Raw genomic sequence first — 23,975 nt, forward strand, 5'->3', positions numbered from 1 at the left:
CACCAGCTTGGCACCGGCTTGGGAAGCAGGGTGCTGAGCACCAGTGCCAGCCATCTCCTGTTCAGGGCAGTAGTGCCGGGAGGCGGGCCACACCCGCAAATAAACCTTGAATTTTAATGGTGCAGCTTATTTGCGGGTGCGTCTTATACTCGGGCCAGTACGGTATTGGAAGACACCCAGTCAGATGGGCAGGGTACAAATAATAACATCATCATCATCATCATCATCATCATCATCACTGCTGTAGAGGTTTGAGCACATGCCTGGTTGTGCTTGTTTAGGCAAAGACTTAGGGAGCAGGTTGTTCTTCCATCTCAGATGGTTTTGAACACCGCTTGAAAAGTCAGGAAGTACAGTTTGGAAGTGATGCTGGATGCACCTTTGGAGCTGAAGGCGGAGAGGACCACCTTTGGCCAGCTCAGTCAGGTCACTGCAAGAACCTGAGTGCCCTTTCTCAGAGAGAACAAAAAAAAGTTGATTCTCCTTACTCCAGTCAGACATGCTGCAGTTACTACAGCATTGGGTCGCTGGAGGGGCTTCGTTTGAAAAATAGTGGGAAGTCCTCACCGAGCCAAAACACAGCTGCTAACTTCTTGACCCTGTGATGCTGGAGCCTGTGATGCTGTACCAATTTTACCAGTCTGTGAGCCCAGTTCATAGGGCGGGCCACTACATTTAAAGCATTGCAAACCAGCTCAGGACCAGGATCCTTAAAGGACTCTCTCCTTCTGGACATCCTGTCATATCACTTGGGCCATCAGGGGAGGCCTTCTGCATTTCCCATCAGACCTGCATGCACTAGGCAGAGATCCTTCACCACCTTAGTTCCCAGAAGATCTGGCTGACTCTTCCTTAGGGGAAAATGTGGGTCGTTGCATCAGCCCCATGCTTGGCCAGTCCTTCCACTGTTCTCTTCTCCCCCCCTTTGCGAAGGGATTTCTGTCTGCTCTGCTGGTTGAATGATGAATGCTGCTCTGCTTTTCCTTCATGGGATGTTTTTGCTAATCTTAACCATCTGGAACTCCAGGGCTGGGACTGGCTGGCCTATGTAATACTTGAGTTGGCTCCAGCTCCCTACAGAGACATCTCCTATAGGCACCTCGGCAGGGCTCCCTGGAGCTCTCCAAGGTGCTGAATTGCTCTCTGGTTGACTGGGACATCGACTGCCTCCCCTGAGAACCCCAGAACTGGACACAGTCTCATGTTGTGGTATGACTCTGCACCTTGGCGCAGTGTCCTACTTGCTCTGAAATCTCCCCAACTTGTGGGTGCTCTCAGAACCCCCAAAAACCTTGTCGTTCGATCAGAAAGATCTTTCTGTGCCTCTTGCTCTAAGTATGGAGGGTTGAGACTCTTCTCAACACTGAGCTTTCCCAAGGGTTACTGGGCAAATGTCTTCCTCCATCCTTTCCTCCCTTCACACAGAGTTTACTTTCCTGGCTTGTTACCATCCAGAAAGAATTCCCCATCGGTCCCTGCTGTGCCTCCCATGCTGAGGCAATGCTTTGCTTTCTAAGTATCTCTTCCTTCCAAATCTGTGCTGCTCCTCTGGCATCTGCTTCCTCTGCCCAAGAAGGAAAGTGCCTTCCACACAGCTGTGAGGCTCTGTAGACACACATTTCAGCTGGGCCAAGCCTCTGACAAACCCCAGCTGCAGCCAGCCTCAGGCACTGAGCATCCCCTAAAGGGCACCTCAGCCTGCATCAGCCTGCCCTTCCCGGACTCTTTGATCTGTGGGGGAGGTTCTTCTCATAGTCCCATGATTGAGGGAGATGCATCAGGAGAGTGACATGAGACAGGGCCTTATCTGTGGTGGCCCGACAGCTTTGAACATAAGAATAATACTGCTGGATCCGGCCAATGGCCCATCCACTCCAGTATCCTGTTCTCACAGTGGGCAACCAGATGCCTACAGGTAATGAGAAATCAGAATCCAAGCACAAAAATACTCTCTCCTGTGGTTTCCGGCAACTGGTATTCAGAAGGATTGCTCTCCTGGAAGGAATTCCTGCAATTGACTTTGCTGGCAGCTTGGCACCAGGTTAAGGCCTACTTACTATATCCGTTTGCCTATGCTTTTCTTCTGGGTTGCCAGTATTGGTATCTGTTGTTGTAAGGTCTTCTCCTCAAGATGATCTTAAGGCTGATCTCCAGTTGGTTTTAGGTGTGTTTTATCTGTTCCGTCTGACTTGGGCTTTTTTGTTTTAGGTGTTTGTATTTTAAATGATTTGTAACATCCTCTGAAATCATACCTGAAAGACCACCTCCTTCCCTACAGTCTTTCCCAGGTGCTAAGATAAACAGAGGGGTTCCTCTTGGTGGTTCCACCTCCCTCAGAAGTTCAAGGGGTGGTGGCAGCAGCCCAGGAGAGGGGCTTCTTTGTGGCGGCCCCTAAAGTGTGGAACTCCATGTACACACAGTGGTGTTCCTGGCCCCTTGACTACACAGCTTCTGGCAAATGCTGAACATGTAGCCTGACCTGTGGCATATTCCGTTCTTGTGAATGGAATATGTTTCAACTGTTTTTAATTATGAATATTCATGGATTGTAGAATTATAGAATTGTAGAGTTGGGAGGGATGCCAGGGTTCATCTTGTCCAACCCCTTGTAATGCAGGAATCACAGCTAAAGAATCCCTGACAGATGGATTCTGTTTGAAAACCTCCCAGGAAGGAGAATCCACCACCTTCCGAGGGAGTCTCTTCTCCTAGGCAGCTTTCACTGTCAGAAAGTTCTTCCCAATGTCTATTCAAAATCTCCTTTCTTGCCATCTGAATCTTTTGGTTTGGGTCTTCGCCTCTGGAGCCGCAGAAAACAAGCTGCCTCCACCTTCCACGTGACAGCCCTTTGGATATTTGAATAGTCACGATATTTTAAATAGTTGTAACCTACCTCAGGGTGAAGGGTGGGTAATAAAACGATAGTGGAGATCGTGGGTGGGATGAAAGTATTGTTGTTGTTTAGTCGTGTCCGACTCTTCGTGACCCCATGGACCAGAGCACGCCAGGCACTCCTGTCTTCCACTGCCTCCCGCAGTTTGGTCAAACTCATGCTTCGAGAACACTGCCCAACCATCTCATCCCCTGTCGTCCCCTTCTCCTTGTGCCCTCCATCTTTTCCAACATCAGGGTCTTTTCCAGAGAGTCATCTCTTCTCATGAGATGGCCAAAGTACTGGAGCCTCAGCTTCAGGATCTGTCCTTCCAGTGAGCACTCAGGGCTGGTTTCCTTAAGAATGGATAGGTTTGATCTTCTTGCAGTCCATGGGACTCTCAAGAGTCTCCTCCAGCACCATAATTCAAAAGCATCAATTCTTCAGCGATCAGCCTTCTTTATGGTCCAGCTCTTACTTCCATATATAATAATTAAATAAACCTTCCAAAGCTCATCTTCGACCTTTTCAGACAGAACACCCCACGCCTGCCTGACACAATCCTGTCCTTTCCCATTCCTCTCTCTTGTCTTGGGATGGTGATGGAGTGCAAGCGGTCTTGGTCCCCGCTTGCCTGTCTATGATGTGAAGCGACAGAGGGGCTATCAGGAACAATAGCTGGTTTGTTGGCCCCACTCCTCCTGGCTGACTCACCACAACAGACTGCAGTTAGGAAAAAATTGATGGCTCCATTTGTAATTTGATTAATTGCACCGGCCCTTTCATTCCCCCTTAGCCCTGGTTTGGGGCTCAGGAATGCGGCTCGGTTTGCAGACTCAGCAGCTTGGAAGTGGCATGGCTGCGGCTGTGACTTTTAGACCCACAACCAGGTCCCTTTCTGGCAGACTGTGAGGGACAGGGGAAGTCTTTTTTAAAAAATAATAAAAATGAAGGGAAATAAATAGTATCTGAAGAAGTGTGCATGCACACGGAAGTTTATACCAAGAACAAACATAGTTGGTCTCTAAGGTGCTACTGGACATTTATATATATATATTTTGGGAAATAAATGGTTCATTGAGTCCCTTGAGGTCTCTTGCTGGCTGCTGAAGGATTTGGAAGGCTGGCTCCTGAGGGGCAAGTGACTGAATGCAGGGATAGGGGAAGAATCGAGCCATGCTGGGAGTCCCTTGCCGCATGCAGTCTCTGAGATCAATGGCTGCGTCTGGAAGACACAATAAGCAGAACACTCTAGAATGCTGCATCCTCTGATATTCATGCCAAGCCTGGTCAATTAAGAAGGTTGTTGCCAACTGAGATTTCGAGCAGACCCAGTGGAATGAAGGGACCTAAGTTAAGCATGTCCATGAATTTCCATGGGTCTGTTTCCCTCTCCAAGGGTGGCCCCATGTAGAAAGCGTTACGGCAGTCTAGGCTGGATGAGAGCCGTGCATGTATAACTGTGGCAGGTCCATTTCCAAATGGGGACACAGCTGGTGGATGTTGCCATTGGAGGACCTCTCTGCATTCTCTCCTCATCATCTCACTGCCAAATGGTTGGCTGGTGTAACGCACGTATCCCAAATCAGATGCCCCCACAAGGGTTGAGCGAGCCCAGCCCACTAAAACTATGTGCAATTCAAACACACTGACAAGTAAAGCTGCACTCTGAGACCTACATAATTTCTGCACATGTTAATATTTTCCTCTGGTTTTGCGTCATGTATCCTGCAACTTGCTGCTTTGCACAATTTATTCTGTGCTGCTGCTGCTGCTGCTGGTTATGGGAAGGGAAGCCAGCAATGGTTCCCAGATCACTGGAACATCTAATTCTTCTTCTCTGCCTGCTAAGGTTTCAACAAGCAGATTTCTATTGTGAGAGGGCTCGAAACTTGCTTCTTAAAATGGAATCTGAAGTTTCTAATAAAATCACATTTTCTTTGCCCCACATTCTACACTTTCCCCCTGCAACATACAGGCTTTCTGATACTGGAAAAGTTTTGCACTAACTCCCACAATCTAGGTAATAATGACAGGGGAATCCAGCATCTTGGTTTAAAAAAAATTTGCAAAAGGAATAGATGAACTGAGAATTACAGAAATCCCTTTTTCACAATCACACAAACCCTTTAATACTGGTATGTGTTAATGGTTGGACAGATCTGTCTCAGGCCTTTGTCTACTTCATTTATTTATTCACAAATCCAACTCATTTTGTTTCCACACCAATTTGCTTATACAGTGGTACCTCTGGTTACGAACTTCATTCGTTCCGGAGGTCCGTTCTTAACCTGAAACTGTTCTTAACCTGAGGTACCACTTTAGCAAATGGGGCCTGCCGCTGTGCTGCCACTGCCGCGCGATTTCTGTTCTCATCCTGAGGTAAAGTTCTTAACCCAAGCTACTACTTCCAGGTTAGCGGAGTCCATAACCCGAAGTGTTTGTAACCCGAGGTACCACTGTATTTATTTTTTAAGGAAAGCATGAAAACGTGCTTTAATATTTCGCCTTAAAATATGGATTTGTGTATGTGCTTTAACCTAACCTATGCATTTCAGTGTGTTTTTCAACCAAGAACTATCCTGCAAAATTTGGAGCAGTGCAAAAAGTGAAGGGCAGTCTGCATTTCAAGCCATGCACTGGTCATGGAGCTGCAAATCTGATCAGCTCACTTTAAAACGTGGACCATATAAAGTCCTCAAGCATTTGTTATGTGTGTTTCGGGGGTGGGCTGTGGGCACCCCTGAAATATTAATATTAATAATAAGAATTTTATTATTTATACACCACCCTTCCTGCTGGGTTTCCCCAGCCACTCTGGGCGGCCTCCAGCAAATATAAAAACATAACAAGTTGTCAAACCTTTAAAATCTCCTGATACAGGGCTGCCTTCTAAAAGTTGTGCAGTTCTTTATCTCCTTGACCTACAAGAAGACGAAGAAGAAGAAGAGGAGGAGGAGGAGGAGGAGGAGCAGCAGCAGCAGCAACAACAACAACAATTTATTATTATTACCCCGCCCATCTGGCTGGGTTTCCCCACCCACTCTGGGTGGCTTCCAGCAAAATATTAAAATACAATAATTCATCAAATATTTAAAACTTCCCTAAACAGGACTGCCTTCAGATGTCTTCTAAAAGTCAGATAGTTGTTTATCTCTTTGACATCTGATTGGAGAGTGTTCCACAGGACGGGCGCCACCACTGAGAAGGCCCTCTGCCTGATTCCCTGTAACCTCACTTCTAACAAGGAGGGAACCGCCAGAAGGCCCTCGGAACTAGACCTCAGTGTCTGGGCTGGACAATGGGGGTGGAGACGCTCCTTCAGGTATACTGGGCCGAGGCCATTTAGGGCTTTAAAGGTCAGTACCAACACTTTGAATTGTGCTCGGAAATGTACTCCGCAGGGAGGGCGCCACTGCCAAGAAGGCCCTCTCCCTGTGCTGAAACACAGCAAGAGGGGCTGTGTGTTTCTCTGATGCCTGCGGAAACACCGATGCAAAAGGGGACATGCCCCCATTTTGAAAACGGACATTTGCTTTCTTAGGTGGTCTGATTCGGTAGAAGGCAGTTTGCTGTGTTCTCAGCATCTAGCTCCAGAGTACATACACCGATGGTCAGCAGCTCTCCAGGTTTCCAGACTCATTCCTACTTGGAGATATTGGGAGTTGAGCCAATGGCCACCTTCTGCATGCAAAGCATTCAGCTCTCACCCCTTTGCCAAGCACTGGAGGGGGGAGGTCTTACCACCTCCTTAGGAAGACAGGGCCAGATCCATCCTCTGCCTCTGACATGCAGGTGTGTGTGTGTGTGTGTGTGTGTCTGTGCACATGTGTAGGGTGAAGATACAGTGTCAGGCCCTGCTTGAGGAAGTGCATCCAAGGCCGAGGGTCTATTGTTGGCGGCTGGATTGTGTGGCACAGATACCTTTGCTGGGAAATAAATACACAAGTCTCCAGTTTCTCTGCAATGTGACCCCTCTTCCCCCTGCACAGCTAGCGGCACAAAGGCCTTAAACCCGCAGCATTGGGCTTAGGCAAAAATTCCTTAAATCATCCGCTTTGGCAGCCGCTCATTCCCTTCTATTAGCGTCTTGCGGGGGGGGGGGAGTGTTGGCGTCTTAGGGCTGGTTTACGCAACCAGCAGGACCAGGCGCTGAAGATTTAATCTGATTGGCTGAGGTGACCCAAGTGATTTATTTATTTTTTTGCTGCCGTTGTTAAGTGCTGCATACCCTAATGATGTCGTGAGTAAAAATTTACTTGGGTCGCTGCAGCCCAGTTGAATCAAACGGCAGTGGGAAGCAGGGCAGGTTTGCATGTATGTAATGTAGGGGTTAGAGTGTTGGAGTAGAAGCTGGGAGACCGGAGTTCGAATTCTCCTCTCAGCCACTGTGAAGCTCAGTGGGCGACCTTGGGCCAGGCGCTGCCTCTCAGCCCAAACTACATTACAGGGTTGTTGTGGGGGAGGGGTTAAAATGAGGAACCATGTATGTCACTGTGTGCTCCTTGGAGGGGGGAAAAAGGTGGGATATACAGTCATACCTCGGGTTACAGATGCTTCAGGTTGTGTTTTTTTAGTTACAGATGGACCGAAACCCGGAAGTACCGGAATGGATTACTTCCGGGTTTCAGCGGTCGCGCATGCGCAGATGCGGTGCTGCGGGTTGTGAACGTGCCTTCTGCATGGATCACGTTCACAGCCCAAGCATCCACTGTAAGTGCCACAAATAAAATAAATGCATTTGTTTGCTGGCTGCTTTTGAGCATCTCCTTTCGGAGGGGAAAACAGGGCGGAAAAACTTGATAGGAAAGTATAAAAGAAATAAATACGGCCTATAAAACCTAAGCCAGGGACAAATTTTACAGTGGAACTGTTTTGAGGGTGGAGTGTGTGTTCCAAGATTCATAGAAGCATAGAATCTGAGAGTTGGAAGGGACCTCAAAGGTCATCTGGTCTAAACTGCCACAATGCAGGAATCTCAGCTAAAGCACACGCTGCTGTCCTACCACCTACCATACAACAAAATGCTTTTCTTGCGAGGCTGCAGCCACCTGTGCCTTGATAAGATTTTGCTTGCCTGCGTGTTGGGAGCTGAGCAGCAACAAAGCGCTTTTCATGAGACTGCATAAGACCCTGTGGCATGCAGTTTGCAGCTCCCATCATTGAAACCGCTGCAAAATTCCCCAAATCATTTGATTTGATTTTAAAATGAAAATGGCTTGGGAAGAGGTTTGCTTCCCAGAGTGTGCATGCCTCTTTTACTTATCTTCTTTATTTAAACAATTCATATACCACTGAACTGCAGTCAGCTCTAAGCGTTGTACAATAAATATAATGCAGAAAAGGTTTTTTGTGGGGGTTTTTAAAAGTAGCATATGACTAGCCAGAGCTAGCAATAGGCTGTCCCCATCTGGTGAAACACTTTTCTTGGGTTTTCTGACACAGTACAAAAACGTAGCAGCAAAATAAAAAGGGAAAGAAATTCCAACAAACTGAAGATGTGATTTAAAAAAAAACCCAATTGGGATAAAAATAGTTACGAAGTAGCATGAAGACATATGGAAAAATAAATATAATTCTATGGAGGCCAGTAAAAGGTAAAAACAAACAAGTGTGTATCTGCTAATATCGAAAGCGAAATAATTCAAATGCAATCGGTGTATTCTGACAAAATCCTGACAATCTGAACAGTTGTAACTCCAGATTAGAACAGAAACCAAAAGGGATTTAGACCAAATTCATCTTCTTCTGTGCTCTGTGGCGTAAGAGCAGTTTGGCAGAGAAGCAAATAAAAAATTGTGCAAACATTAAACCATTTGTAATATATACAAATGGAAATAACACCACCAATTGGGGCTATTAACCACGTAATGCTTATCTAGCCTTTGAGTGCCCCACACAAGTCAATTAATATGTGATCCAGCCAAGTTGGCTCTCAGTGGAAGCTGCCCTTCCCAAATGGAGCAAGAATCTTAAATTATTTCCACTAATGAACCACCCCTGGACTCCTGGCCTGGCCCCAGATGTATGCGTAATAATTGGCTTGTTGTTTGTATCGTTATATTTGACGTTCTAAGCTATTGTTTTCCCAGTAGTGATGTATGGAAGTGAGAGCTTGGACCATCAAGAAGGCTGATCACCGAAGAATTGATGCTTTTGAATTATGGTGCTGGAGGAGACTCTTGAGAGTCCCATGGACTGCAAGAAGATCAAACCTCTCCATTCTTAAGGAAATCAGCCCTGAGTGCTCACTGGAAGGGCAGATCCTGAAGCTGAGGCTCCAATACTTTGGCCACCTCATGAGAAGAGAAGACTCCCTGGAAAAGACCCTGATGTTGGGAAAGATGGAGGGCACAAGGAGAAGGGGACGACAGAGGACAAGATGGTTGGACAGTGTTCTCGAAGCCACAAACATGAGTTTGGCCAAACTGCGGGAGGCAGTGGAAGACAGGAGTGCCTGGCGTGCTCTGGTCCATGGGGTCACGAAGAGTCGGACGCGACTAAACGACTAAACAACAACAATTTGACATTTTACCAAACAGCTTTTAGGTATGTGGTACAGAGACTCCTGATGAAGATCAAGGTCAAAATGCATCAGAAGAGTCTGCTGGATCAGGCCAGGGGCCCATGTAGTCCAGCATCCTGTTCTCACAGTGGCCACCCAGATGCCCCAATTGGGAAGCCCACAAGCAGGACCTGAGCACAATGTCACTCACCCTCTCTGTGGCTTCCAACAACTGGTATTCATATACATTTATTGCCTCCAGCTTAGTAGCCATCGATGCATTTGGGTTTCATAATGGTCTTGAGTTATATCTGTTCAGATGGTTGATATATTTTGTGGTGCCTTGTGAGTTATATGATTGTTGCTATTTTGTCAGTGTATGCTGTTTGCATTGCTTTTGAGATTAGTAGAATAATAATAATAATAATAATAATAATAATAATAATAATAATAATATCCTGCCCATCTGGCTGGGTTTCCCCAGCCACTCTGGGCGGCTTCCAACAGAATATTAAAATACAATAGTCTATTAAACATTAAAAGCTTCCCTAAACAGGGCTGTCTTCAGATGTCTTCTAAAAGTCTGGTAGTTGTTTTTCTCTTTGACATCTGATGGGAGAGTGTTCCACAGGACGGGCGCCACCACTGAGAAGGCCCTCCGCCTGATTCCCTGTAACCTCACTTCTAACAAGGTGGGAACCGCCAGAAGGCCCTCGGAACTAGACCTCAGTGTCTGGGCTGGGGGTGGAGACGCTCCTTCAGGTATACTGGGCCGAGGCCATTTAGGGCTTTAAAGGTCAGCACCAATACTTTGAATTGTGCTCAGAAATGTGTATACAGTGGTACCTCGGGTTACATAAGCTTCAGGTTACATACGCCTGAGGTTACAGACTCTGCTAATCCAGAAATAGTACCTCGGGTTAGGAACTTTGCTTCAGGATGAGAACAGAAATCGTGCACTGGCGGCGCGGCGGCAGCAGGAGGCCCCATTAGCTAAAGTGGTGCTTCAGGTTAACAACAGTTTCAGGTTAAGAACGTTTGTGTGTGTGTGTGTGTGTGTGTGTGTAGACACATTTTTAATTGTTATTACAGTACAATATAACTGAAGTACTCTGTTTGGCCCGGCATGCCTCCAGGCTGAATGGACCTTGCTCAGGCTGTGATGCCTCATTCAATCTGTCTTCAGTCTTCCTGGGGGGAAAAGAGAGAAAGCTGCCTCCACTCCAGCCTTCAAGGGGGATTCAACAGAATCCTGGCTGAATCACTCCACAAACAATGCCTGAATTAACCCAGATAATGATCCCAGCAGCTGGAGGTGCATTAACTATTGAATACCTCTCCTTTCAATGTGGCTTAGCGGGAAGAGGAAACCGCCTAAGCAGAAAAGAGGAGAGATGGAGGAGGAAAACGTGGAGCAGAGAAGTCAAATCTTGCAACAAGCGAAGCTGAATTTCTCTTAGGGAGCCATTGAGCTTTTCCCAGATGGCCTGTTTATTGAGCAGTCATCCTTAGCTGTTGGCCAGGAGATGTTAGATGGCGTTGTGTCAAGTCTTATCCCACACTATCCAGGACGTTTTCCCATAACTTTTCTTTTTGTAGAAAAAAAAAGTCTGATCTTTGGGGGAAGTGGGCTTGTTGTGCGAAACCTCCCAGGCAACTATATTATCCCAACCTAATTTTGCTGATATGTGATGGAATCCCACCGAAAAATGGCAACAGTCTGGAAGTACCCCTTGTTTGCATTAGGGTTGTGAGTCCAGTTTGACTCCTCTTTGGGATCAGTTTTGCACTGCAGACTGCAGCAGAAGTGGTAGGACTGCAAAGTGCCTGAGGCTCATGGGTTGACAGCGACCTGTGTTCATTTGTTGCATTGTTTAGGTGGCATTCCACTAAATTTTACTCACTGAAATGAATGGGCCTTAGTTGTGTTTCTTAATTTCAGTGGATCGCCTCTGAGTAAAACTTAATTGAATACCGCTCCCCCTTTTTTTGCTTACCAAGATGGACAGTACTGCTATTTTTATTTTTTCAATTCTTTGTTCTCTTCGCATGATCTACTAGGATCTCATGCAAATATTAAACCAAATCAAAAGTGCAAGGTGGGAATTAAAGAAGGCAAGTAACACACATGTTTAAGTAATGCTCCCTGCTACAGTGGTACTTCGGTTTTTTAATGTTTCCATTGATGAACATTTTGGAACTTGAACACCATAAACCTGGAAGTAAATGCTTCCATTTTATTTCTTTTTAAATAATAATTTTATTGAATTTTTACAATTTTATCATCATCACAATCACTATTTCAAAAACAAAATACATTATACACCCATCCTCCCAGTGACTTCCCTCAACTTCCTTTTCTGTTTTTTTGTTTTTTGTTTTTTTTTGGCATATTATCTCTCCCTGCTTATTGGTTATTTCTTATTCTTTAAAAAAGTTAAAATAATTATTATTCTCATCATTTTAACATCCTGTTTCTATTTCTACATTTGTTTTTTTTAATTGCAAGTGTTTATTCAAACGCTGCAAGTGAGTCTGTTTCTTTACATTGATTCTGTAAATATAATATAAATGGTTCCCAGTCTCTTAAAGTCTTTATTGTCTTTGTCTCAAAGTCTTTCCATTAATTTTGACATTTCAGCGTATTCCATCAGGTTTCCTTGTCATTCTTCTTTAGTTGGTATTTCAGGACTTTTCCATCTTTGTGCTAGCAATATTCTAGCAGCAGTTGTAGCATACATGAAAAAAAAATTCCTCTCTTTTGGCAAATCTTGACTTGAAATGCCTAACAAAAAGGCTTCTGGATAAATGCTTCCATTTTCAAACATGCCTCGGAACTCGAATGGTCTTCCGGAATGGATTACGTTCAAAAACTGAGATACCACTGTACTGATTTTGACAAGCCGCTCATGGAGACTAAAGAGTAGGGTAAAGGTAAAGGTAAAGGTACCCCTGACAGTTAAGTCCAGTCAGGAACGACTGGGGTTGCAGTGCTCATCTCGCTTTACAGGCCAAGGGATACGGCATTTGTCTGCTTCTGCAGACAGTTTTTCCAGGTCATGTAGCCAGCATGACTAAGTGGCTTCTGGCAAAGCCAGAACAGTGCCCGGAAATGCTGTTTACCTTTCCGCTGGAGCAGTACCTATTTTTCTACTTGCACTTGACATGCTTTCGAACTGCTAGGTTGGCAGGAACTGGGACCAAACAACAGGAGCTCACGTCGTAGCGGATCCTTGAACTGCTGACCTTCCGATCGGCAAATCCAAGCGGCGCAGTGGTTTAAACCACAGTGCCACCCACATATCTTAAGAGTAAGGTAGACAGGCTTTAAACAAATAACAATGAACATGTTTTTCAAGGTGGTGGACAGAAGGACTTGCCCTGGGGCTTAGTGAGGGCAGCAGACCAGGCAAGAGTGACAGTTTTAGCTCCTCACTGGTTCTTTGACCTGCAGCCTTACACAACAAAGTGTATTCAAGTGCTAGGGGAGTGCATATAAAATCAGGCTTGTGATCTGGGACGCCAATAGCCGGGAGAAGAAAGGGTGCTTTTCACACATTCTCTGAGGCCTTGTTGTCTAACCACCAGCCAGGGTAGGCTCCTGGCCTTTGGACAAGTTCTGGGCCAGGCATAAGCAAAGCACCTCCTCTCCCTCACTGCTGCAGTCCTGCTTCTTCCAGCTGGTTGTACTTATGCAAAGCACATTTGCATCATCCGGGCTCCGCTGGGTCCTGCAGAAGCAGAGGAAAGGTGTGAACTTGCTCGCTTTCTTCCCCCTGCATAACTTCTCATTAGCAGATTGCACCTCCGGATGAGGTTACCTCCCTGGACACAGCGGCCGGTGTCCAGTTCCCCCAACACCCTCCTTTGCCACATTTCCAGGTGCACGGAAGATGTGTGTGTTTGCACACTCCGTTCGCAACAGACTCGCACGTAGAAGGGGCAGCCCCAAAGCTGCTTCCTGGCTTGTGCCCTGGAGAGGGTTTCACTTCCAGGTTGCATCTGGTTGCATCTTATTACCGCAGTAAAATCCTGGCTGCTATCTGTCCACAGAGACGTTTCTCTCAGATAAGTCAATCCATCACTTTGGCTGGCTGGAGCTGCGGAATGCCCGTGTGCATGAAGGCGCCCACTTCAAAGCCTAGGTAAAGGTAAAGGGACCACTGACCATTAGGTCCAGTCATGGCCGACTCTGGGGTTGTGGCGCTCATCTCGCTTTATTGGCCGAGGGAGCCGGCATACAGCTTCCGGGTCATGTGGCCAGCATGACTAAGCTGCTTCTGGCGAACCAAAGCAGCACACGGAAACGCCGTTTACCTTCCCACCGGAGTGGTACCTATTTATCTACTTGCACTTTGACGTGCTTTCGAACTGCTAGGTTGGCAGGAGCAGGGACCGAGCAACGGGAATGCACCCTGTTGCGGGGAATTGAACCGCCGACCTTCTGATCGGCAAGTCCTAGGCTCTGTGGTTTAACCCACACGGCCACCTGTGTCCCTCACAGCCTATTTGCTACCAAATAGCAATGTTTCAACATTGATGTTTTTAAAACTCTAAGCCTCTTGGGATCAGCATTTCAGGGGGATGGACTGGGAGTCCCTTCCAACTCTATAATTCTATGATTCTTGGATACCTAGTAGACTGCGTTTCTCAGTCCAGGCATAGCCAGTTTTTAAGATCTTCTGAGGAGACCCCCTGATCATCATTCCACAACAAGCAGATGGTTGCCTTGGGATGGCACAGACATGGCCTTCTCATTGATAGCACCCACCCTGTGGATTGCCCTTCTAGATTCCTAGAGACAGTCATAAATACCTCTGCAAAACTTACCTATTTACCCAGGCTTTCCTGGACCAACATAAGAACATCAGGAGCCTTCCTGAATCAGGCCAATGTCCCACGTAACCCAGAATCCTGTTCTCACAGTGGCCAACCAGATCTTTATCGTTGGAAACCTGCAAGCAGGACCTGAGTGCAAAAGCACTCACAGAACATGTGGTTTCCAGCAACTGATGTTCAGAAGTTTTTCTGCCTCCGATCTTGGGTGACATTGCTGAGCCATCGTGGCTTAGTAGCCATTGACTCTTGGTTTTTAATTCTATGTTTTGTACACGGCTGAGTTTTATTACTGAGATCCACTCGCATGTAATTCTGGCCTCATTTTTATTGAATGCTGTGTATTTATGTAAAACTCTTAAGAGATTGTTATTAAGCAGGTTTTTTTAAAAAAATAAAAATAAACAAAAAAAGCATCCACTGCTCTTTGGTAATTTAGCTGATCCAGAATTTGGTGAGGCAATTGAGGCTCGTATTCACCAAAAGTCATGCTCATGTTTCTGATGGTCAGAGGTGTTTGACAGTGGAACGGAAGGTGGTGGACTCTCCTTCATTGGAGTTCTTAAAGCAGAGATTGCACGGCCATCTGCCAGGGATGCTTTAGTTGAGATTCTTGCATTGCAACTAAACTCTACAATTCTATATTCTAAAATCCTTTTGTTGGTTTAATCTTCTAGCTGCTTAAAGCAAAAATGAACCCTTTTCTGCAGGGAGTCCCCAATTTTGGAATGCCCTCTCCAAGGAGACCCAACTGATGCTGGCATCTCAGCCTTTGGCACCAGTTTACAGCCTTTCTTATAATGCAGGTGCTTTAGCTGGGTTTTTTTTAGGCTGAACTGCTTTTTCTGTTCCCCTCGTTTATTTTCTCTTTGGTTTTAGCCTATCTTTTTTTGTTTACATTGGTGTTCTGCTTAGGTTTTTTTGTGTGGAGCATTTTTTGTTATTATTTCATTGGAGAATGTATGTCAAGCAGAGAGAACTATAAAATAGGCGCACACAATATATGCTTTTATATATGTTGGAAGCCACCTAGAGTCGGGCAACCCAGTCAGATGGGTGCAGTACAGTAAAGGTAAAGGGACCCCTGACCATTAGGTCCAGTTGTGACCGACTCTGGGGTTGCGGCGCTCATCTCGCTTTATTGGCCGAGGCAGCCGGTGTACAGCTTCTGGGTCATGTGGCCAGCATGACTAAGCTGCTTCTGGCGAACCAGAGCAGCGCACGGAAACGCCCTTTACCTTCCCGCCGGAGTGGTACCTATTTATCTACTTGCACTTTGACGTGCTTTCCAACTGCTAGGTTGGCAGGAGCAGGGACCAAGCAACGGGAATGCACCCTGTTGCGGGGAATCGAACCGCCGACCTTCTGATTGGCAAGTCCTAGGCTCTGTGGTTTAACCCACAGCGCCACCCACGTCCCTGATGGGTGCAGTATAAATATATAAATATACATATAAACATGACATCCCTATTTTCATCAGAGAAATGTTGGAGGGTACACATTTCCCAAGCAGGGCCAGTTTCCCTACTGATCTCAAAAGAATTGGCAATTTGGGAATGGGGGGGGCTGGGATCATTCAGCCCAGGAACCTGTTGCCACCTGCCACTTCATCTCTAGGGCTGCCGGGCTCCCAGGTTGATCTTTACTTACGGCTCCGTGAAGAGAGGAGCAAGAGATCCTGCCGGGTGGCGATTGGCTGCTGCGCCCGGGTGATGTCACTGGTGGGTGAGCTGATAGGTGTAGCTAATTCATTAGAAGGCTTCTGTAACCAGAGAGGCCAGCTTCAGTATCACAGGTGTGCAGAGGGCAGGTGTCAGGTGACACCGATGTTTCAGGCAGCTGGGCAGGTTTGGTGGGACTTAGTGCTTCTCTGCTCAGGTAAGAGAAAATTAAAAAGACATAGATGTGTATATCTGTATTGCTTCATTAAACTGAGACGGCGGAGAGATGGGCAACCTGGGGGTGGGGTATTTTTATCTGGGGTAGCTTGGTACCAGAGCTAAGGAAGAATCCCACAGCTCTTGGCAATTTGCTGCAGATTCTCCTATTCCCCAGGCACAGAACAGGGACACAGTGTGACCGTCCGCTATCTTTTGCTGTCAAGGAATGGAAGTGGCTGCTTGGGCCAGTGGCAGAGCATCAGTTTTGCATGCGGCAGGTCCCAGGTTCAGTTCCTGGCAGGATTTCAAGGGAGACCCGAGAAAGGCTCCTAGCCTGGAAACCTGGAGATCCTAGCCAGTGAATCTGGGTGAATTTGGTCTTACTTGGTACAAGGCTGGCAGCATCCTGTTTTCTTGCATTGCATTGAGCTGGGCTGAAATTGTTCTCCACCTAGAACTTTGGGGAAACAATTAGAACCAGGAGCGATGGGCATGGAACAAGTTGAAAGCTAGTGTACCTTTGAAACCCTCACTTCAACTGGGCAGTCAGGCAAGCTGGTATGTCCTTCCTCCTGCTGATAGGCAGGGGGAAAGATACTACTGTCCTACACTGCAGGGCTGTTGGAAGGGCTGCAGCAGCAATCACTTGGGGGCTGCTTGGAGTGTGCTCCAGAAATGCAAAATGTCAAACCTCTTATGAGCAAAGTGGCTGGAATGGAAGAAGGGACAGACACATCAATGGGTGGAAGGGAGGCTCTCAAGGAAATGGGCAACATCTTTACTTAAAAAAGAATTTCCCAACCCAGCAGGGACAGATCGCTGTCTGTACGTATCTTCTGTCAGTGAAGGTTGGCGATTCAGAGAGCAGCAGACCATGTGGACTCTCAACCAGGGTGGTGCAGGGGCTGGTTGAGACTAGATGGCCCTGGGGGGTCCCTTCAAACTCTACAATTCTATGAAGAGAAAACAAAAATAAATACAAAAATTGAAAATGCCATATGTGTGTTTTTTCTTAAATTCCCAGCTCGTTATTGTAGTATTCATTCCCTGCCCTCAGAGGCCTTGGCAATTTCATAAACATCTTCCCTGTCCTTTTGTTGTATTCTCATATTTTTCTCTGGGAGGAAACCCAATTTGCCTTAAAGCCTAAACTAGCCCCAATTAGTGCCCTGGTCGAAAGGAGACCTCCAGTTTCTCAGCTTCCCCATTGGAGCTTGTGCTTCCCTGTCAGGCTTTATTACCACGGCCTGGGCGGATAATGTTTTCTGTCTCCAATCACAAATATATCTGAGTCAGGTATATCGGTTTCTGTGCTTGTTAGGTATAAATGGGCCAACTGCTCAGCCAAAATGGCAAATGTCCTGTTCCAGATTCTGGTACTCGAAATATGAACAGATTCTCACAGAACTAAGGACTCTGTGCCGTTGGAAGGTTTGTGGAGTGAGCAGGAACGACCAGCGCCCAAGCACAGCTCCCAGCGCCACACACACCCAGAGATTGCGTCCACATGGTGGCGGTTTATTCCGATTTCACGACTTCCCCATTACAGCAGAGTTCCACATTATAGTTGAGCTTTCCCACGGCATTCGAGCCCTGCTTTGGGCAAAAGATCTCTGCATTGTAAGAGGTTGGACTAGTCGCTTCCAACTCTACAATTCTGTGATAAAAGCCGCATCTGGGACTATAGGGGAATATAGTGAAAGTTTACAGTGTTCATCCCCCTGTAATTTGCTTCCAGAAACAATCTGTTTGCAAATGGTATGGAAATGAATGCTAAGCTTTTCAGAGTGTTTCACTACAGTTCCGGAAGTGGATTGTACATTGTGTGAAAGCTCAGAGACAGTGTGGAAATTAAAGGTTAGGGAAACATAGTGAAAATGGAATAAACTGGCAAATGCATGCAGGCAGAGAAGATCTCGTCGGGGAGCGGATGGCGGCGGTTGGGATGCTCATTTCTATTTTAAGAGACCCGGGGGGACATTGGTTGTGCATTGATACTTGGTGATACAGCCCCTGCCTGTTCCAGGTTCAGCCGCCAATGGTTTCTCCCTACTGGGCTGGGAATAGCCCTTGCTCAGTGGCGTAGCGTGGGTTGTCAGCACCCGGGGCAAGGCAAGTAATTTGCGCCCCCTAACCCGTGGATTTGCGCCCCCTAACCCCCAGATGTTGCGCCTGGTGCGGCCGCCCCCCCTGCACCCCACGCTACGCCACTGCCCTTGCTTGAAACGCTGGTGAGCTATTCCTGCCAGTCAGTGCGGGCAATACTAAGCTAGATGTACCGATAGCCTTGCTCCTTATAAGGCAGCTTCCAATGTTCCTGTGTCTTAAGAGAAGGGCTGCTGTAGCTCAATGGTAGAGCACCTGCTTGGCATGCAGAAGCAGATTCCAGATTGAGTTGGAAATGTCCCTTACTGGAAACCCTGCAGAGCTGCTGCCAGTCAGTGCAGACATGACTGAGCTAGATAGATGGAGAGTGTGATTCAGTTAAGACAGCTCTTTGTGTTCCGGTGTTTGCAATGCAGGACAGGTATGCAGCATCCGTCTTCACTGGGATGCACATTTGCAGCTGATTTTGCTTGCTTACAGATCATGCAAGGATACATGGGCAGTGGGGGGGGCAGCAGCAGCAGCGGCGTAGCTAGTCGCGCGGGTGCCTGATGTGACTCAGCTGCAGGGCAGCTGAGGAAGAGGCGGTGGGCAGATGCAGGGGCGGTTTCAGGCAGCACAGAGCTTGCAGGCGCCCAAGCCATCATGTCATTCCCAGGAGAGACACGTGGCTCAGGCACACTGCAGAGCCCGCGGTAAGTGCCGGCCCCCGTGGTGTGGTGCCCAGTGCCAGCCGTGTTTCGTTACATTTGTTGACTGAACTAAAAAGTTTCATGAGCCCAATTTTTAAAAATTATTTTTTAAAAAACTCATATTTTTGTCATTTTGTCACCCCCTCAGTGATGACACCCAGGGCGGTCCGCACCCCCCTTCCTCTGCCACTGGGTAGCAGGAAGAAAAACTCCCACCTTTGGTGATTTTTTTTGGGGGGGGGGTGGGATGTAAATGACACAAGGGGGTTTAACCATAAAAAGAAAAGGGAAATAGGAGTGAAATTTACCAGTTGCCGTTTTATGGGAGATTTGCTAGGAAACTGCAAGAAAGTTGATTTTGGCGATAAGGTTCTTCCATTGGCAAATTCGCTTGTCAAGAGCATTGACTGGGCTGTGTGTCTTTTGGGGGGTTTTGCAGAAGAAGGGGACACAAGGGAGCTTGAGAGATAAAGTATCCTATTTGACTTCCATTACAATGGTCAGAGAGTAATTTACTCTTTGGGGTAAATTTCCGGGGCCAGGGTGGTTGTTCTCCTCCCCCCAAATCTTCACTGATAAAATTAGTGCCATGAGAACTATTTAGGACAACTCTCGTTTCTTCAGTGCATTTTGCACCAACTTGGAAATCACACAGTAACATAAGAAAACCTGTGGATTGGATTGGAAGTGAAACAATTGTTCTCAAATATTCAAAATGTGCCACTGAAGCTCAGTTCTCTCAGCTTCTGACATTTCCAACCTTAGATTTCCTTTTCCAATTTTTTGCAGCAATTAGCATTCCTACCCCTTCAACCCTCATGAACGTTCACCAGCATTTTAGTGTGAACATGGAGGCGTGTTTGCAAGCAATTTCCCCTAAAATATAATACTCTTTTTGCACATTATTTCCACCAATATATCCAATTTTATGCACAAAATACACATTTTTGAAAACACTTTTTGGTTTGGAGAACTGCATCGCAAAATTCGGATAAGTGCAGAGTTTGAATCACTGCTATATTTCGGTTTGCGTGTTGTTTCAGGAAGCACTGCATTTGGTAGATTTGCCTTGAAAAGCAAAGTGAATTGAATTCCTCCAACCTGCCCCTTTCTTTATGTGGCCAAAATGGAACCCTCTGCGTTTCATGAGAGAGAGGCATTAACTTTCTTGGGGCAGAAGTAGGAAACAAATGTCAGGAGGCGGGAACACCCAAAACAGTCCAATGAAGAGCGAGCATGATCATGAGTACCAAATGCTGAGTGTCTGTTGGAATCCTCAGCCAATGGACTGGCCCTGCTTCCCTTCTCGCCTGCTTCCCTGCAGCCTGATGGAATGGCTGCTGCTAGTTCCAGTTGAAGGAGAGCCAGTGTGTTGTAGTGGTTAAGAGCGGTAGACTCATAATCTGGTGAACTGGGTTCGTGTCTCTGCTCCTCCACATGCAGCTGCTGGCTGACCTTGGGCTAGTCACGCTTCTCTGAAGTCTCAGCCTCACTCACCTCACAGAGTGTTTGCTGTGGGGAAGGAAGGGAAAGGAGAATGTTAGCTGCTTTGAGACTCCTTCGGGTAGTGATAAAGCAGGATATCAAATCCAAACTACTCCTCCTGCTGCTGCTCCTCCTCCTCCTCCTCCTCCTCCTCCTCCTCTTCTTCTTCTTCTTCTTCTTCTTCTTCTTGTTCTTGTTCTTGTTCTTGTTCTTCTTCTAACACAAAGAAAAACACACTAAAACAGAACACCTTGCAAGGGAGTCCAGGTGGAGCATCCCTGCTCCCTGAAGTGACCAGTCAGGTGCTTCCAGGAAAGCTTTGAATGGAATTCCCTCCTCTTGCTGTTGCCCTCCTGCAATTAATATTCCGTGGTAGACTGCCTCTGAATGTGGAGGGTTCATGGTAGAACTATCATTACTGGTAGTTGTTGATGGAAAGGAATGTTTTTGGGTGCTCATAGAGAGACAGAGAGAAGGGAGATGGTGTCACAGAGGTGTTGGGGAGTTCAAGGCATAACATCCACATGGGGGGGAAAGTATGTGGCTTCGGATTCCACAATGTAAGAAAACGAAATAGCAGCAAGAGCCAACTAAAAACGGATCCAAAAAGAACCTTTTATTTGTAACAAGGGGGCTTGGAGTGGAGTAACCCAGCAACCCCAGGGTAATGGATTCTATCAGAGCCGGCTCTATTGTGAGGCAAAGCGAGGCAGCCACACAAACATACCCAGCCCCTCCTCCTGAGTCTCCCCAACATGGACAGATCAGGCTGCGCAAGTGATTCCTCAGCAAAAAGGGAACAGGACAACAAAGCCTGAGTAATCCTAAGGGATATACTGTGCCTTCGAGCAAATATTCAGCTCAGGTCTTGCTGTCTATCTTTGGCCCGAGGAGGAAGGGGGCATATAGTATACAGATTATGTTTGCCCCCACTATCAATCTGAGCCTTTGAAGCCAATTCTGTGCATGCTCAGGGGTACTGTGCCCTGTGACTGTGAGATGCCATTTGCTGGGCCACCTCAGGTGGCCAAATATCTTGGGAAAGCCCCAAATTCCATTTGTTATCATCGTCACATCCTGCCTTTCTTCCATGGCAGAATTCAAGACATGTCACTTGAGGCTCCCTGGACAGCCTGCCATCCAGGTGCTGAGCAGACCCAGACCTGCTTCCCAAGGTGGCTGCGTTAAAAATATTAGCAGAGCCTTGCTGGACCAGGTCAATGGCCCAACTAGTCTAGCATCTGCTCTCACAGTGGCCAGCCAGATGCCCCATGTGGAAGGGGCAACGAGGGTCATCTAGTCCAACCCCCGGCAATGCAGGAATCTTTTTGCCCAACATGGGGCCACTGGCAGAGGAAGAGGAGTGTGAGGGGAGCGCACCGCCCCCGGCAGCGTGAGATGTGCACCAGCCCCACCCCTGCCTGCTCTCCGTGCCCCAGTGCCAGAGCATGAAGCTCCACCACCGTGTGGGGCTCAAACCCATGATCCTGAGATTAAGAGTCCCATGCACTTACCAACTAAACTATCCTACTTCCACCATGTTGTCACCTTTTCCCTATACAAACGCTGCAACCTTTCCAAATGGGGGAGTTGCTCTATCCATCCTCGATCATTTTGGCTGCCCATATTATTAGGTACCAGCAGGATTGGAAGAGTCAAGGGCAGAGGCATTAAGAAGAAATAAGGGAAAGGCTATAGGTGAGGCTACAGGCAGCTTTAAAGCTGATGGGGAAAGGAGCTCAGATGCAGAAGGGGGACAGCGAGGCAGCTTCAGGATTAGAGAAGAGGCACTGAGAGGGAAAAGTTTGTCCCGGGTCGACATATGCCGAAAACCCTGAAGTGTTGCACCCAAGTCTGTGTTGGCAATATTGAGCTAGATGGGAGCAGGGGGCTGAATCATTTCTAAGGTAGCTCCCCATGTTCCTAAGTCCTTTCCCCCAGCTTTTGAACACAGTTCCCTTTTCCGTGGGGTCATTCCTGCCCCCACCTCTTGTGCCACACATTTATGCTGCTCCTCTTATGCTGAGCAGCAGGAGGCCTTGAGTAGAGAGTGCAAGCAAACTGTCTCTTGTGTCCTCTCTCCTGAATGGACCCCGGTTAAAGATTAGCCAGCCGCAGCTAATGAGAGGCTGATTCCTGCCTCTTTAAGGCTGTGTGTGGGCACACATACACACACTCCTGTTTGCTGGAGCAAATGATAGCCAAGAAGCCAGAGCTGGCATCATCTATGCCTTCTGGGATCGCCGCGAAATCAGGCGCTTTAAGAGGCAAGGGAAACGACAGGTTCTAAGTTCACATTATTTGTTTTAGTTATGGATTGATTGCCCCTTTGTATCCTGCCTTTTCCTCCAAGGCCCACAAGTTCTCCTGCTCCTCGGTTAATCCCCACAACAACCCTTTGAGGTAGGTTAGACTGAGAGAGGCAGTGACTGGCCCAATGTCATGCAGACATAGGAAACTGCCTTTACCCCAAGTCAGTTTGTTGGTGCATTTAAAGCCGTACATGGCCTCCTGTTTACGCTGCGCCCAGTGTGTTCCCAGCTCTGGTTTGGAAAGTAATAAATATACTGTATATAAGAACATACAGTCCAGCCTCCTGATCTCACAGCAGCCAACCAGATGCCCCTGGGAAACCAGCAAGCAGGACCCGCTCACAGGAGCACTCCCCCCTCCTGCAACTTCCACCAGCTGCTATTCAGAAGCATTACTGCCTTTGGCTGCTACAAGCCATTTCTCCAATCCTCTTTTAAAGCTGGCGGCCATCTCTGCCTCCTGTGGCAGTGAGTTCCATAGTTTAACTATGCCCTGCACATACACAGCATTAGCCCATCCTGTTGTTGTTTCGTCTGATATACTTCGTTTTGATTATGCGTTTTCCAACAACAGGGTTTGGATCTGAACTGGGCCAGGGGGAGAGCAACAGATCTGCCTTTCAAGCCGGTAATGCATATGCAGGCTTAGAAGAATGCTCAAAGAGCTGGTTCAATTCAGTTCAGAATTTTTTAGGAGAAGAAAGGCAGGATAGGGCTATTGGAAGGCTGGTCTCCTTTGGAGAGGAATATTCGCAAGTCCCTTCCCTCGGTTCAGCCTTGAGCCGGGTTGCCCAGATACGGAACCGGGGAAAGCTTTTTAGTGCCTGGCTAGTTGCGCAAAAGAGGGAAATTCATCCACTTCCCTCTTTTCAGTTTGTTCCTGAAATGCAAGCTGCTGAGCTTTGTCATGGGGTTGTGGGGAGGATAATAAGGGGGTGGGAGGGAGAGGAACCACGCAGGCTGCCCTAAGCCTGTAATAAAAGAAGCAGGGTCAAGAAAGAGCGGTGTCCGATATTGGCAGGAAAGCAAAAGGGCTCTGTGTTGTGCAGAGGGAGCAAACTCCAAAGTTGACGGGGAAGTCAAAGCTTTGCTGCATGATAATGACAAGTGGAGTTTGCCCTTGGCTCCAGAGGGGGAGGGTGGTGGCTACTTCTCCTTTTGAATGTCTTGCCCCTCCTGGCCCTGCCACGGAACATGGCAGAGGCAGTCTGTTGCTGGGAGGGTCAAACGAATCATAGAATCGTAGAATTAGAAGGGACCCTGAGGGTCATCTTGTCTGACCCCCCC

General features: G+C 47.2%; 1 protein-coding gene across 1 annotated transcript in view; it reads left to right on the top strand.

The window, feature by feature from the left end:
• Positions 1-23,975, top strand: part of ESPN (espin) — a 106,702-nt gene that overhangs the window by 48,794 nt on the left and 33,933 nt on the right. The window lies entirely within an intron of this gene.

The sequence above is a fragment of the Podarcis vaucheri genome (genome assembly GCF_965113315.1).
Source record: "Podarcis vaucheri genome assembly, chromosome: 7".
Taxonomy (NCBI): Eukaryota; Metazoa; Chordata; class Lepidosauria; order Squamata; family Lacertidae; genus Podarcis; species Podarcis vaucheri.